The sequence below is a fragment of the Cimex lectularius genome, unplaced genomic scaffold (assembly GCF_000648675.2).
Source record: "Cimex lectularius strain Harlan isolate CLEC.00 unplaced genomic scaffold, Clec_2.1 scaffold14, whole genome shotgun sequence".
Lineage (NCBI taxonomy): Eukaryota > Metazoa > Arthropoda > Insecta > Hemiptera > Cimicidae > Cimex > Cimex lectularius.
This window is the reverse complement of record NW_019392637.1, coordinates 943749-958112: the sequence shown is the minus strand read 5'-3', so window position 1 is coordinate 958112 and position 14364 is coordinate 943749. Positions and strand designations below refer to the sequence as shown.

At 39.2% G+C, this 14364-nt stretch overlaps 1 protein-coding gene across 10 annotated transcripts in view; it reads left to right on the top strand.

Annotated features, from left to right (window-relative positions):
- LOC106663047 (cAMP-specific 3',5'-cyclic phosphodiesterase) overlaps positions 1-14364 on the top strand; it is a 137663-nt gene that overhangs the window by 61786 nt on the left and 61513 nt on the right. For 2 of the 10 annotated variants that reach the window (XM_014387555.2, XM_014387554.2), the window contains exon 1: positions 4241-4393. The exons of 7 other annotated variants lie outside the window; for them this stretch is intronic. The gene's annotated coding sequence lies outside the window, so the exon portion shown is untranslated. Of the gene's footprint in view, positions 1-4239; positions 4394-14364 lie in introns of those variants that run through there. One more of the 10 variants, XR_001339987.2, reaches the window with a different exon arrangement.

Below are 14364 nucleotides of genomic sequence, written 5' to 3'. Positions count from 1 at the left end.
ATTACAACTTTTTCCCCCTAGAGACCTCACAAATAATGGTTTGGTTTAATATTATTAACTTACATGTTCACTTTTTCACAAGTTCCGAATGAAGTTTTGATAACAAATGCTTACAAGAATTCTTACAAGTCGATTTTTTCTCAAGTGAAGCCACAAATGGAGTTTAGTTAACAGTTGAAAACATACATTTAGATTTTTTTGACAAGTGATGTGACAAATGCAATTTTGGTTAACTGTTGAAAACTTACATTTCGAGATTTTCTCAAGTGACATTACAAACAGAGTTTTGGTTAACTGTTGAGGAATTACATTTCGATTACTTATTTTTCCTTTTCAAATTCAAAAGTCACAAATGGTATTTTGCTCAATTATTGAAAATTTACATGTCAGTTATTTTTTCACAAATTACGTCACAATTAGGTGTATGGTCGAAAGAATTTATATTGATTTTCCAACTTTCCATCTATCATTATTTTAACTGTGTAATCATTCTTATATTTATATTATTATTAGTTAACCGAACTCCATTTGTGACGTCACTCGTGGAAAAACGCCCAGTAGAGTCGACAATGGAGAATTTTCAACCCTACTAGTTAGTCTTCTTATCTATGTGACGTCATTAAAGCTATACCGGTTAATTGGTGAACACAAATTTTATTCGGACACTTTCTACAAATAATAATTAAAAAGCACCTTTTTCTGTAGGCAAAGTTTGAAGAAAAAAATAAAACAAATTTTTAAAAAATAGACGAATGAAACGCCAATTGTAATGTTGNTATATATTAAAAAAAGTTATCTCATGTTCTTTATCTATGTGACGTCATCGTATTCAAATTGGTTATTTGGTGAACTCAATATTTTTGTTCTCTCGATGAATAGAGGGCGAAAAGAAAATCAGTAATTGCTCCACACGTGCCAAAAAAGAATAGAATATGTTTCTCAGAGGAAAAAATTCACTTTTTACTCTTCGTCTCCGGTCAAATTGAATCAGCGCTGATCAGATGGATGTAGGAAGCGGTAACGCAATCACACGAGGGATTCGATCCGGCTTGCGCCGACATTCCAATAAATAATAATGGTTCATACACACGGAATAAGCTTAGTGGATAGAAGAGGTTCCATCTCGTCCAATTAAAGTTTATTTATTCATGACAAGGTTGAATTTTTGATCTAAGACAAGGTTGAACCTCAAGGCGGGAAGGGCGTGTTCGCAGATGCCCCCGGGTGGAAGGGGATTGGGGTTGAACTTTGCCGAAACAAGCGGATCCAAGGTTGTAACGAGGCCTAGGGATTTAATAAAAGAAGTTTTTTTCAAGAATGTTCGTAATAAGGTAGAAGGAACGGGTTTTTTTAAATTAATTGGAAATCGGTCGGGCTGGTTGGATAGAAAAGCTTTCCCGACGAAAGCCTGGATTTTCAATTTTGTTATTTTTTTCTTTCGTCGGAAAACCAGGTGTTTATAACATTCCACCCTCGGTTTTTGATGGCCTTCCAGGCTCAACAGGTCCGCCCCCTGGGCCCAAGGCAACAAGTTGACGATGCTAAACCGGTAGAACAGGGGCGTCGTTCATTCTCCATACTCACAGCGCCTTTTACTTTATCACAAAACTCAAAACATTTTAAAAATAATTTTTGACATTTTTGTCTTGTTTCAGGTAAGACAGTCTGAAGTTTTTCCGTACATAACCCGACGTGAGTACCAAAAACCTCTTTTCCTTCATTTTCCTAATTTTTCTTTTTCTAGCATGCCTTTAACCGTTTTTTCGGTAATTCAAACTGAATTTTTCCCGCCACACAACTGTTCGTTCCACAACTAAAAGATTATCAATCATCAACAATAGTACGTCTGTTTGACAATTAGGTGTTCTGAGATCGATTTATGGCTGCTACAAGTTTTCAGCCCTTCCGGACACTTCTGTTCCAAAGAGAAAACAACATCAATAATCAATCACGAAATCTTTCTTTTTTTAAACATTTTTAATCAAATAAAACCGATTTTTCCCTCAACACAACCCGTGGATAGCTACATTTAAAAAATAACATCAATCACCATCAATCATCAATCGTATTAATCCGTCAATTAGGATAGATAGCTAAATTGTAGCTTTCCTCCCTTTCTTATGAGAAAACTTAACATCAATCGTCAGTCATAAAAATATTTTCCGTTTTTTACATTTTCAGGTAGGTTGAACAAATTTTTTCCCACCATAGCTGACTTGGGGTTTTCTTCCCTTTTGGAAACTACTTTTCTTGAGGCAAAACCTAACATCAAACAACAATCATAAAAGATATTTTGGTCATTTACATTTTCAGATAAAAAAACAACAGATTTTTCCCAATAGGACCAGTGATCATTGGACTTCCAAATAAAGATAAATCGCTCATTAATTCTCAATCATAAACAATCACAGTTCGGCAGTTAGGTGTTCAGAGAATCGATTTATGGCTGATTTTTTTATTACGTTTTTAGTTAAATAAAGCCGACTTTTTCGCCGTTCAACACGTGGGAATGTTTATTTCTAAAAGAACAGAAATCAATCATCAATCATCATCAGTCTTACGACAATTCGTCCATTAGGAGTTCAGAGAATCGATTTATAACTAACTTATAACTTTCTTCCCTTTCGGAAACTCTTTTTCCTATGAGAAAACGTAACATCAATCATCAATCATCATCGATCTTACGACAATTCGTCAATTAGGAGTTCAGAGAATCGATTTATAGCTGGCCTATATCTTCCCTTTCGGAAATTTTTTCTATTAGAAAACGTCACTTCAATCATCAATCATCATCAATCTTACGACAATTCGACAATTAGGAGTTCAGAGAATCGATTTATAGCTGGCCTATATCTTCCCTTTCGGAAATTTTTCTATTAGAAAACGTCACTTCAATCATCAATCATCATCAATCTTACGACAATTCGACAATTAGGAGTTCAGAGAATCGATTTATAGCTGGCCTATATCTTCCCTTTCGGAAATTTTTCTATTAGAAAACGTCATTTCAATCATCAATCATCATCAATCTTACGACAATTCGACAATTAGGAGTTCAGAGAATCGATTTACAGCTGACCTGTATCTTCCCTTTCGGAAACTCTTTTTCCTGTGAGAAAACGTATCAGCTTGATTGTTTTCGGTGCTTTCGGAAACTTCTCTTCGTTGGATCAATTATCAATCATCAACGATCTAATGGTTATTTTCTGAGATGTTTACTGAGGCTACGATGAAAGCCCAAAGGACAAAGTCGGTTTTACATTCATTTTTTAAGCAGTTTTTCGATGATGATCAAATGATCGCATACTATATAAATCAAGAATCATGAATAATCGTCATATTCAAACCTGTAATGTTCGTTTAAAGCCGGAATCACAGCGAAAAGACCTTCCATTATTGTCGATACGTGTTGCCAATCATTGTCAGTTGGGGAAAAGACTGACTAAGTGACTATATGAATCATGGATCATAAATGATCAATCACTATATGGAGATCATCAAGGTTTGATTTGAGTAGAACTGCGGGGAAATTATCATAAATTACCGTCGATACGAGATACTTAATTTTGGGGTACAATTAACACCTACGTGATCATATGAATCATGGATGATCATCTTGATCATAGGTCGGTAAAAGAGTTGAATGAAGATGGAATTACGGTCAATATGAGTTATGTTTTTTGGGTAAAGACTGATTAAGTGACTATATGAATCATGAATCATAAATGATCAATCACAGTATCTAGATCGTCAAGGGTTTCATGTGAGTAGAGTTACGAGGAAATTATGATAAAGTACTGTCTTTACGAGATACTTAGTTTGGGAAGAAATGTAAATTGTTCATTAATGATCTATGATCAGTCGTGCTATAGAAGGGGCGTGAATGTAAGGGTTTATGATGTCTTCCTTCCAAAGGAGGTCCTCGGATTTCATGTGTTTCTGATGTCTTTAAGGAACGAAGTGTTGATCTATGACCCATGATCGAGATTCATGATCAACAAGGAGCCTGTCAAGCAGTGGGTTCGTTTGCCTTTCTTTCCCCAACTCGGTCCTGTTCTTTGACCCATTTAAGTACACCGGTGAACTTTTGGTCGTTTTGACTCCGCGTTGCGCAATTTGGTAGGAAGGGCGTTCGCGCCGCCCCCCTCGTCATAGCCGGCAGTTTTGAGAAAGCTCCCGCGGGGTGAAAGGAGGGGCGGCGGTGTAGAGAAGGGGCGGCCCCCCTTTCGCCACGGCCCCCAGTCTTGCGCCGCGTCCGCAGCCGGTCGGACCGCGAAACCGCCGAGTGTCCTGTGCCAAGCAGACCAAAAAAATTTTTGGTGTTTTTTTTTTGGCGACGCACTACGAATCCGGCAACACGTCCAAATTCCCGCGCAGAAGATTCGGCTCCGCCGTAAGTCAGCCAAGAGTTCAAAGTCAAAATTTTGACCTTTTCTTACACCCCGCCACCAAAGGATATATTAAAAAAATTAATCCAACCCAAGACCGGAGACAATGCCTTTTTTAACAATTTTTTCGGTCCCAAGGGCCTAATTTTTGACCTTTATCAAAACAATTTAAAACCCCGTCCTAACGTTCAAAATCCTATTTGGCCGGGAAAAAATCGAACCAAATTCGAACGAAATTTACACGCAAAAACTTAAAACAAGTCTTTTTATCCACAACATGTCCCATTTACCACCCCTTATCATTTCCGCCAAAACTGACCAACATTTTACATTAACTTCCGTCCATGAAAAAAAAATCTGGGCCTACGTTTTGGCCAAATACCAAAAGTTTCCCTTTCGCCCGGACTGTCTGGTGTCTTTTTGGCCGGCCTCTCGTCCACAAACCTTGAACCAAAGGGAACGATTTTTCATCCTCGACCGAACGTAAAATAGATCATAAACTTGAATCTGTCCAAAATAAAGAAGAATTGCGAGTTTTGGACACAGATAGTCCACGAAAATGGAAGGAAAAACACTGGGAAGTTTATGTCATTATTCTCTCCACAAATGTTTTTTGAGACAATGATTGAGCCATTTCCTTCCTAAAAATCTAATCCAATTGGAGTGGAGTTCAACCTGTTACTCCTCCATGTCCACAAATAGTCCACAAAAATGAAGGAATAACACTGGGAATTGTACGTCATTATTCTGTCCACAAATTTCTGGGTTGCGAGAAGTTTCTTTAAGGGACTACCTTCTGTCCACAAATTCTCCAATAAAATATCCGACGTTCCGTATAGGAACGATAGAAAAATCGCTGAGAATTTTATTCCGCTATTATGTCCACAAACGTCTGACCTGAGAAAAATCTTTGTCAACGTACCGTCCGCGCTTTACTTTCTGTCCACAAATTGTCCACAAAACAAATCGAATTTCAATCGTTCAACCATTGTTTGCCAAAATCTAGAGCTGGAATAAAAGATTTTACCTATAACTCCTTTGCGTCCACAAATCGTCCAAAATATACCATAAACCAATAATTTCGCCTTAGACCACTATTATTTTTTTTTCCGCGAAGGTTCGCAATAGCAGAGGTCATATAAACCCTCGGGGTGCCGGTGTTTTCGAAAAAAAGCCCATTTGTAAGTATGTCGTGTTCGAATGCGGGGCCGATGGATTCGAACCCGGGACCTTTACCTTACAGTGATGAGCGTCAACGGCTAAACCGTTGCGGCCATCGACGCCCTCTTAGACCGCTATTCTATCTATCTAATTCTATCTAAGAAAAAACCCTTTGGTCGTTTTATCTAGGTCGTCCTGTCCCTACTTTCCGTCCACAAATTGTCCAAAAAAAAATACGACCACCAGATTAAAATTTGGCTTTTTAACAAGTTATCTATTCTCGTCCAACAATTAATCCTAACTAGGGTAAAAATTAAATTTTTTCGTGTCCACAAATTGTCCATTCCCAACAGTTGGGAAATTCTTGCATCGGTCTCCAATCCAAAAATAATTAAAACTCCTTTAGAGACAGTTTTTGGTCATAAATGCACAAATGGCACCAAAGTCAACCTTATCACCCTAGTTCTTAGTGTCCACTAACTGTCCAAAATTCATCAAGCACAACCTCTAGGCAAGCATTTCTGCCCACAAATTATTTATGCAATGTAAATTTTGGACTGTTTTTTAGGCTTTCATTCATGGAGGTTCATTTCTCCAACCAAAAAAGAATGCAAGTCGCCGTAAAATATTTTTGAAAAAACAAACATCCTACTTATTGGACGTAATGTCGAAAGTTTCTCTTGTCCACAAATGGTCCATAGACTGAACAAAAGGCTAAGCATCTCTGGTTTTAAAGAAGGCCATCTCGTCTAAACGGATTTCTGACCGTAAAAATTTCGGTATTTCATCCACAATTTGTCCACAAACCGTCCAATCAAAAAGGTACAACGGGTTTTTCTTTTTTACATGTTCTCTTTTAAAGCAAATTCTGGATAGATTTTAGATAAACACTGCCATTTTTGGTCGATATACCTCAACGTCTCTCCTGGGTCGAACTGGGCTGTTTGCTCCTCCCCTGTGTCTCCAAAAGTCCTCAAAAGTCCAATCAAAGAAAAATAGTAGTTTTTAACGTTTCCATGCAAACTTTCAAAGCCAAATCTGGATAAAATTTGGATGAGTAAGTCCATTTTTGTTCGAAATACCCCAAATTATGCCCTTGGATGAAACTCTGCTGGTTGGCTTTTCTCTGGGTTCAAAAACCGACCACAAAACGCTCTACCCAAGGCGTATGTTGATTTCTAATATTTCCAAGCAAATTATCAAGGCCAAATCTGGATAAAATTTGGACGAGTAAATTCATTTTTGGTAGAAATACCCCAAATTATCTCTTGGGATAAATCTTTCGTTTGGTTTCTCTCTGTTTCCAAAAATCGTCCACAAAACGCTCAACCAAAGGCGTATGTGAGTGGCGAGAACTTCCAATCAAACTTTCAAAGCCAAATCAGGATAAAATTTGTACAAGTAAATCCATTTTTGGTCGATATACCTCAAATGCTCTCCTGGGAAGAACAGCGCAGTTTGGTCCTCACCTGAGTCTTCAGATCGTCCAGAAACCTACTCATCTACGGCTTTGTTCGTATGTGCCATGCAGTCTTTTGAAGCGGGAAAAGGTACGCCTTCCTGATCATGTGTTGATCATGACCCCCCCCCACTTTTATACGGCCTTTTATAGGACGTCCTCCTCCTCGGACAGAATGTCGTGGCACGTGCGGTATTTACACGGTCAAATTGAATGCCAGAACCCTCGTCTCCCAGTTTTCATTATCGTCTCGGGTCCAGGAAATGTTAATTAAACGTTAATTTCTCCAAATCCGACTGAGCGTTCGGCCTCAGTCTATAAAACGGAGACCGGACTTTTCACGGGTCAATGGAGCGGAGCCAGGCGAGCCGTGAAAATGGGGCAAACCGGGACAATAATTGATTGATTATCGCACAAATATCGATGTGACGCTGCCCAATAATCGTAAGCTTTGTCCGAATCAATCGATACACGAGCATCAACACCGTTTAATTCGAGCTAATAAATGCACACACCGGAATCCCAAAGGTGTTTTTTTTTCTCTTTGACAGAAAAAGCCTACAAACATCTAAGAATTTTTCGCTTTCAAATCAAGCCCGATAATTCGTGATCACGTCCGTCCCTGGCACGGAATACCACTCAGCTTATCACTCAAAAAAGGCACAATTTAATTTATTTTTCTCTTCGAAATTCCCTCCTGCTAGTTTTCCGTTTATAAAACTCTCTTGTAAATTAAATTGGCTCCCGAGCCAAAAAAAAAAAAAAAATCCCCTACAGAGAAAACAAAACCACAAACTTATTTCCTGGTTGGATATTTCTGGCCGATTGTCTCACCGCATCGCGTTTCAGTCGACACATATAAATAAAATAATCAAAAACTCTTCTTAAAAAATTGCGCGACACGAGATGCCAGGAGAAACGGTGAAAACTACGTTGGAACATTAATTGCCGTTCAATAACGCCAAAGATTATTTGATTGATTGGATTTCCCAGAAATGACAATTGATCGGCTATCTGACATAACGGATATCAACAGATATGACGTCATAATATTGTATCTCACACGCGGATGGGCGCCATAACTGTGACGTCATAGAGTGTGGGTTTCTAAGCATGGATGCCACGAGGGTTCATGGATCTCATCATGATGTCACAAAGCGGGTCGATTCATTGGATTTCCCGGAAATGGAACTCGATGATGAGACATCATTGATATCAACGAATATGACGTCATATTCTCGTAAGCTCACAATATACGATTGGATGACTGTGACGTCGTAAAGGGTATATTTCTCATATATGGAAGTCTATGGGTCAGGAGATATCATGGACATCAACAGATGTGACGTTATATTTTCGTAGCTCACAGCTATGAATGGACGCTGTGATTACGTGGCCAGATGGTGATGGTCATCGCTGATCCATTCATTGGTAGGATTTCTTAGAAATGGAAGTCGTGGATGTAAACATGACGTCATATATGTAGCTCACAATGGACGAAATCATAACAATGACACCGTACAGTGCGGATTTCTCTTAAATTTACGAATCTCATAGAGATGACATCACGAAGCGTGCTCATTCATTGTATTTATTAGAAATGAAACTTTCTGGATCATGAGGATTCATGAAATGCATGTTGAAACGTATCGGACCTGTCGACGTCAACATGGATATGTTGTTTTAACCTGTTGGCGCCATTGCAATGATGTTTCAACATGGATGACTTTACATTTCCGAATCGACGTCATTACGGTGACGTTTCAACATGGATGCGTTGTTATAACCTGTCGACGTCACAATGTGTATTTATTACCGTTTTATCCGATATTAAACAGCGGATGATCGTTTTATAACTCTACCTCTAACAAACATTTCACTGATAAACAGAAATGACGTTTATTTTTCCTCTCTCGCCGGGAAAAACACTGTTTTAAAAGCGTTTGATAAGAGAATTAACCGAGCGTGGCCATTATTATTTTCTCTCTTTTTATCAACACGACCGTCCGTTTAAAAAGGCAAATTTACGCCCTGGATAATCGTGGGACTGACCCGGAGCGGCCCATTGTCCCCCGGAAAAGCGGGTCGGGCGGGGGTAGAATCCAAAAATTAAACCCCTGGCCGTTGAAAAAGGGTTTTTGAGAGGGGGAGCTTAAAGGTAGCCTTCTTCTTTTTTTTCCCTACTCCCTTTTATTAAGGTTTGTAGCGATCCAATCGTGGTCAAAGGTCATCGCGTTCCAATCCACCTGCAACCTTTGAACCTCCTTCGGCCGCAATGTCCGGGAAGGTTTATCACTTGAAACGCAAACTGAGGCAGTGCTTCCCCCCCGCCCCCGCGCTCTCAATTAAGCCTCGAGTTTGTAATTGGTAGACCCCCCACGAAGGAGGAAGTTGACCGCAGACAGTTTGCATTAGTTAGGCCGGCTTATTCAATTAGAGACGTCGATAGAGGTCTCATTGTCCTCCCTTTTCTCAACGGGGGGGGGGGAGATGCAATTTATAATCCCCCCTCTTAAATGAAGAAGTTAAAACGTGATAACGGCACAGCGATAGGTACAGAAGGACGGTCAATTGTCGACGTACTAGTTGAATCAATGGGTCAATTATCATACGAAATGAGGAATCGTTCCACCAATCTGTCACTAAGCCTGTATGAAACTCGAAATTTACGTGATGCCTTAACCTAGTCGATCGTTCAATTCCCTAATCAATCAATCCCTAATCAATTCCCTAATCGGTCCAGTCAATAGGTCAATTGATCGTACAGACTATTAATTGTTTAATCAATCAGTCATTAAACCTAAGTCAATCTACAAAAAAATGATGCCATAACCTAGTCGGTCACTATTGACTAATCATTATTCCGTCGGTTGGCGGTCTCGTCAATATAATGAATTAATCGTACAGCAAGGGATATCAATCAATCCAATCAGTCAATAAATCTGTGTCATTCTCTAAAATTACGTGGTCAGGTTAGTCAATCACTATTGACATCAATTGTTTAATCAATGAGTCAATAAACCTGTCAATCTAAAAAAAATGATGCCATAACCTAGTTGGTCACTATTGACTAATCATTATTCCGTAGGTTGGCGCTCACGTTAATATATTATGAATTAATCTATAGCAAGGGATGTTCAATCAATCAATCCAATCAGTCGATAAATCTATGTCATTCTCTAAAATTAGGTGATGTCAGGTTAGTCAATCACTATTGACTTATCAATTGTTCGATCAATCAGTCAGGTAAACCTTATTTGTCCTTAAAAATACATGACGCCATAGGTAAGAGATAGTTCAATTGATTAATCACTAATCCGTGGGTAAGCTGTCCAGTCAATAAGTCAATTGATCATACAGACATTGCTCACTCGACCAGAATACCAGTGCCAAACGTCGTCGTAGACATGACTTCATTCAATCTGTAGTCTAGAGTTAACTCAATTAGTCAATTGTTTAATCAATAAATATTAACTCAACCAGTTTCATTGTCATTCTGTCAGAGATTTTGTCAGTTGTTCTCTTGGACAGCTGCCCAGTCAAAAAGTCAATTGTTCACACCGCTTTATATCCTTATCCTAATACCTTGAGTTTTTTCTAATGAGTCAATTGGTCAAGGCCCATAAGAAAGATAGTTAATTGGTCCATTTATTACGTCGGTCGATCGTCTAAGTTGTCAAGTCTTAAGGAGGATTAAGGCAATAGGACAATCTTGTCAGCTAGAAATATATATAGGGAATTGATACTACTTCTTTGGTAGGTGATACCTCGCTGGCCTAAATTCTTCAAAAGGGTGAAATTTCATGAAAATTCTCTCAGGAGAAAGGTACGTTCCATTGAATTCGATTGAGAAATTGATCTATTGACTACTTTTAGTTCTTTTGGGGAATGATAATGGTTTACTGACTCATTGGATTGATTGATTGAAATCCTCGTCTCTGTGATCAATTGACCTATTTACCCTACCCCTAACCGCTTGAATAAGATAAGACAATTGAATAATCGTCTTACCTATGGCATCACGAACTTTTAGAAAAAATGCTCAAGTTTAGTAATTGAGTGACCAGTTATAGAATGTAATTGGCCAGACCAATTTGAACTAGCTCACGCCTCATCTGTAAAGAGAACTTGTCCCCGATCTTCCAATGTCCAATTCTGCCATTTTCTGAGCTGTGGTAAGAAGAGATTCATGAGCCGTAATGCTGCGGTTTGACGATGAATCTATCGTCTCTCTTGTCTGTAGACCTAGGTCAACTCTGGCCTTCTAGTGCGAAACCTTATTCCTATAAAGAGCCCTTCAATAAACCCACCCTGGGAGCTGCGACCCACCCGAAGTGGCACTGTGGCGACGATGGGTGGTATAGTCTGGTTGAGGCTCGAGACCCCGAAACGGCTTACCTCGAGTCCTCGTCTCCTTGGCCCTTTCTCAATCCAGGTTCCTTCATTCTATCCTGTGACCCCTCCTAACCCTTGGTTACAAGGGGGTATCCAGGCGCAAAATAATGGTGTAGCCTAGAGGGCAACCTCTCTGAAGCACAAGCTGTACTCGTGTCGGCCTCGGTCGGCATGGGGGCTGGTGCCTTATCAGAGGCACACGAGGGTCAGTGTACCAGATCCTGTCTGCATAGACGGGGGAAGGTGCATGACCATCTGTACCACGCTGGGAACGGATTCGTGGTGGCTCCCTGGCGGGAACAGAGAAGAGGCTCTCTTCTGCCTGTGACCTTCTGAGCTGTGGTAAGAAGAGATTCATGCGGTTTGACGATGAATCTATCGTCTCTCTCGTCTGTAGACCTAGGTCGACTCTGGCCTTCTAGTGCGAAACCTTGTTCCTATGAAGAGCCCTTCAACAAACCCTCCTTATAGTAGAGATTAGAAGAGATATTTACACTCAGTGTGGCGACTTCGTGCTCGCTGTATCCCTCCTCTAATAATGTTTTGGCCCTGACACTGTCATTATTCGCTCAAATGCGTGATCGTAGCGATCTTTAAACGTAGCAGAATGGACGGGCGTAATGCTACGTTTTGTGCAAATTGGATTAATCAGTACAAAAGTAAATAAACCTGTATTTACTGTTTATTTTGACTACGATATCTCCTAATTACCTATAACTATCTTCAAAGATAATGGATTTAATTTTAAACTAAATAAATGAGTGGTGCGTTGTCCATTAGTGTATTTAATATCGCGATAATTATGTCGGTAAACCCATTGGTTTTGACGAGTTGTCAATCTTATCTTCGGTTTTGAGAGGATGTTTCTAAGGGAACACGTTACCTCTGAAAGCTATTCTAAAACCTTCTCGTTTAAGAATTTTACCCACTTTTTCCGGCTATACTGACTGAACAATTAACATATTGGCATATTTCCACAGTGGCCAATAAAAGCTATATTGAATCGAAAGTGTTACAGATTAAAGACTTGCTGCCAGAACAATTGACTTTTTGACTCAATGATCCACTGATGGAAATAATGGGCAAACTGTTTAAATTATTGACCCATTCCATAGTGGCCAACAAACGGCTAATGAACGGAATGCGTTAAAAATAGACTTGCCAATACAAAAATTGACTTACTGACTCGAATACAAATCGATGGAATCATAGGCAGGTGTAGAAATATTTACCTACAATTTCTACAGCCAACAAAAATCAAAATCGAACAAATTAAAGATAGACTTTCTGCAGGACTATTGACTCAAAAATCGACTATGGGAAAAATAGAAAAAAAACAATGAATTATTGGCCCATTTCCACAGTGTCCGACAAACTGCATAATGAACCGTAATGGGTTCAAGATAGACTTGCCGATTGAACAATTGACCTTTTGACTCAACGGCGAACCAAAAGAGATAAACTGTTGACTTAATTACTTCAATGCCAAACAAACGGAATAATGAATAGCCTGCGTGAGAGATATTTACATATTGTCCGGTCAATTGACTTATTGTCATAACGGTCTGACAGGGAGATAACGATTGACTTATTGACTCAACAACTGACCTATAATGTTATGACAGCAACCTATGCCCCACCTAGGATCTAGTACCAAGGATGGAGACTAAGTGAACTGAGGGCTAACTGAAAAACTGGCTGATTGACTAAACCGATAATGAATTACGGCGTGGATACAATTATTGACTTATTTACTCAATGGACAGGAAACGTAAAAAGAATAAGATATGTAAACTAACATATTGACTGAACTTATTGACTAACTAAATTCACTAATTTTCGTGGTCCGCTTGACCAATTAATATCATTCAATTAATTAAGGTTTTTAGTTGAGATAAAATGGCAAAAAGGAGGGAAAATTCAAAAGGTGAGGTTGAGATGGGAAGTTAGTGCCCGAGCGGATCGAAGTCACGATAGCTCAAGTGGTAGAGTAGCGGCGTATCAAGCCGAAGGTCGTGGGTTCGAATCTTGCTCGTGACACTGACTTTTTTATCTCAACTAAAAACCGTCGTGAAAATTGAAAATTGAAAACCCATTTGGCTTAATAATTCAGTTTGTGCATTTTTCCCTTGGTCTATCATTGAGTCAATAAGTTAATTGTTCTGGCAGCAAGTCTATCTAACATATTAGACTCATTATGCCATTTTTGTATATTTGGATATAGGTCAAACTTCTTCATCTTCCTATTGTTATTCCGAAGTTTTATTTGAGTCAATAAGTCAATTGTTCTTGCAGCAAGATTATCTTTAACACAGTCGGGTCATTATAACGTTTGTGACTGTGGAAATGGGTCAGTAATCCTTTTTAAAAAGATAGTTCCTACTCACCGTAAGTTAGGCGTTTTCTGTATAAGCCCAAAACATGAGCAATCAAACTCATTAGGGAAGTACACTTCGGTTTTCAAGCAGAAATACATGCCATCAATGCTTGTGCCGTGGAAAATCTTAAAAGAGGTTACACTGACACAAAAAAATCCTCATAAGATCAGATAGCCAAGCAGCTATTAAAGCATTAACATGTAAAAGAATCACATCAAAATTAGTCAGTGAATGTATCCAAATTCTCCAAAACCTGGGGAAACACAACAACCTGATGATATCTTAAGTGCCATGGCACAGGGGAATTTTGGGACATGACAATGCAGACAATCTGGCTAGAAGAGAATCTGCAAGACCATACATAGGTGCTGAACCTATACTTGGGATAACAAAAACAAATATAGAATCCTCCATCGCAGAATGGATCCAAACAAAACAAAAGGAGAATGGATAAACTCTAGCGGTGCTAGCCATAGTAAACTTATGATGAAACAACCCTCACCAAGACCGGCAAAAGAACTGCTGCAATTGGAGAGGGCCAAACTCAGAGTAGTGGTAGGACTACTAGCCGGTCACTGGCAGC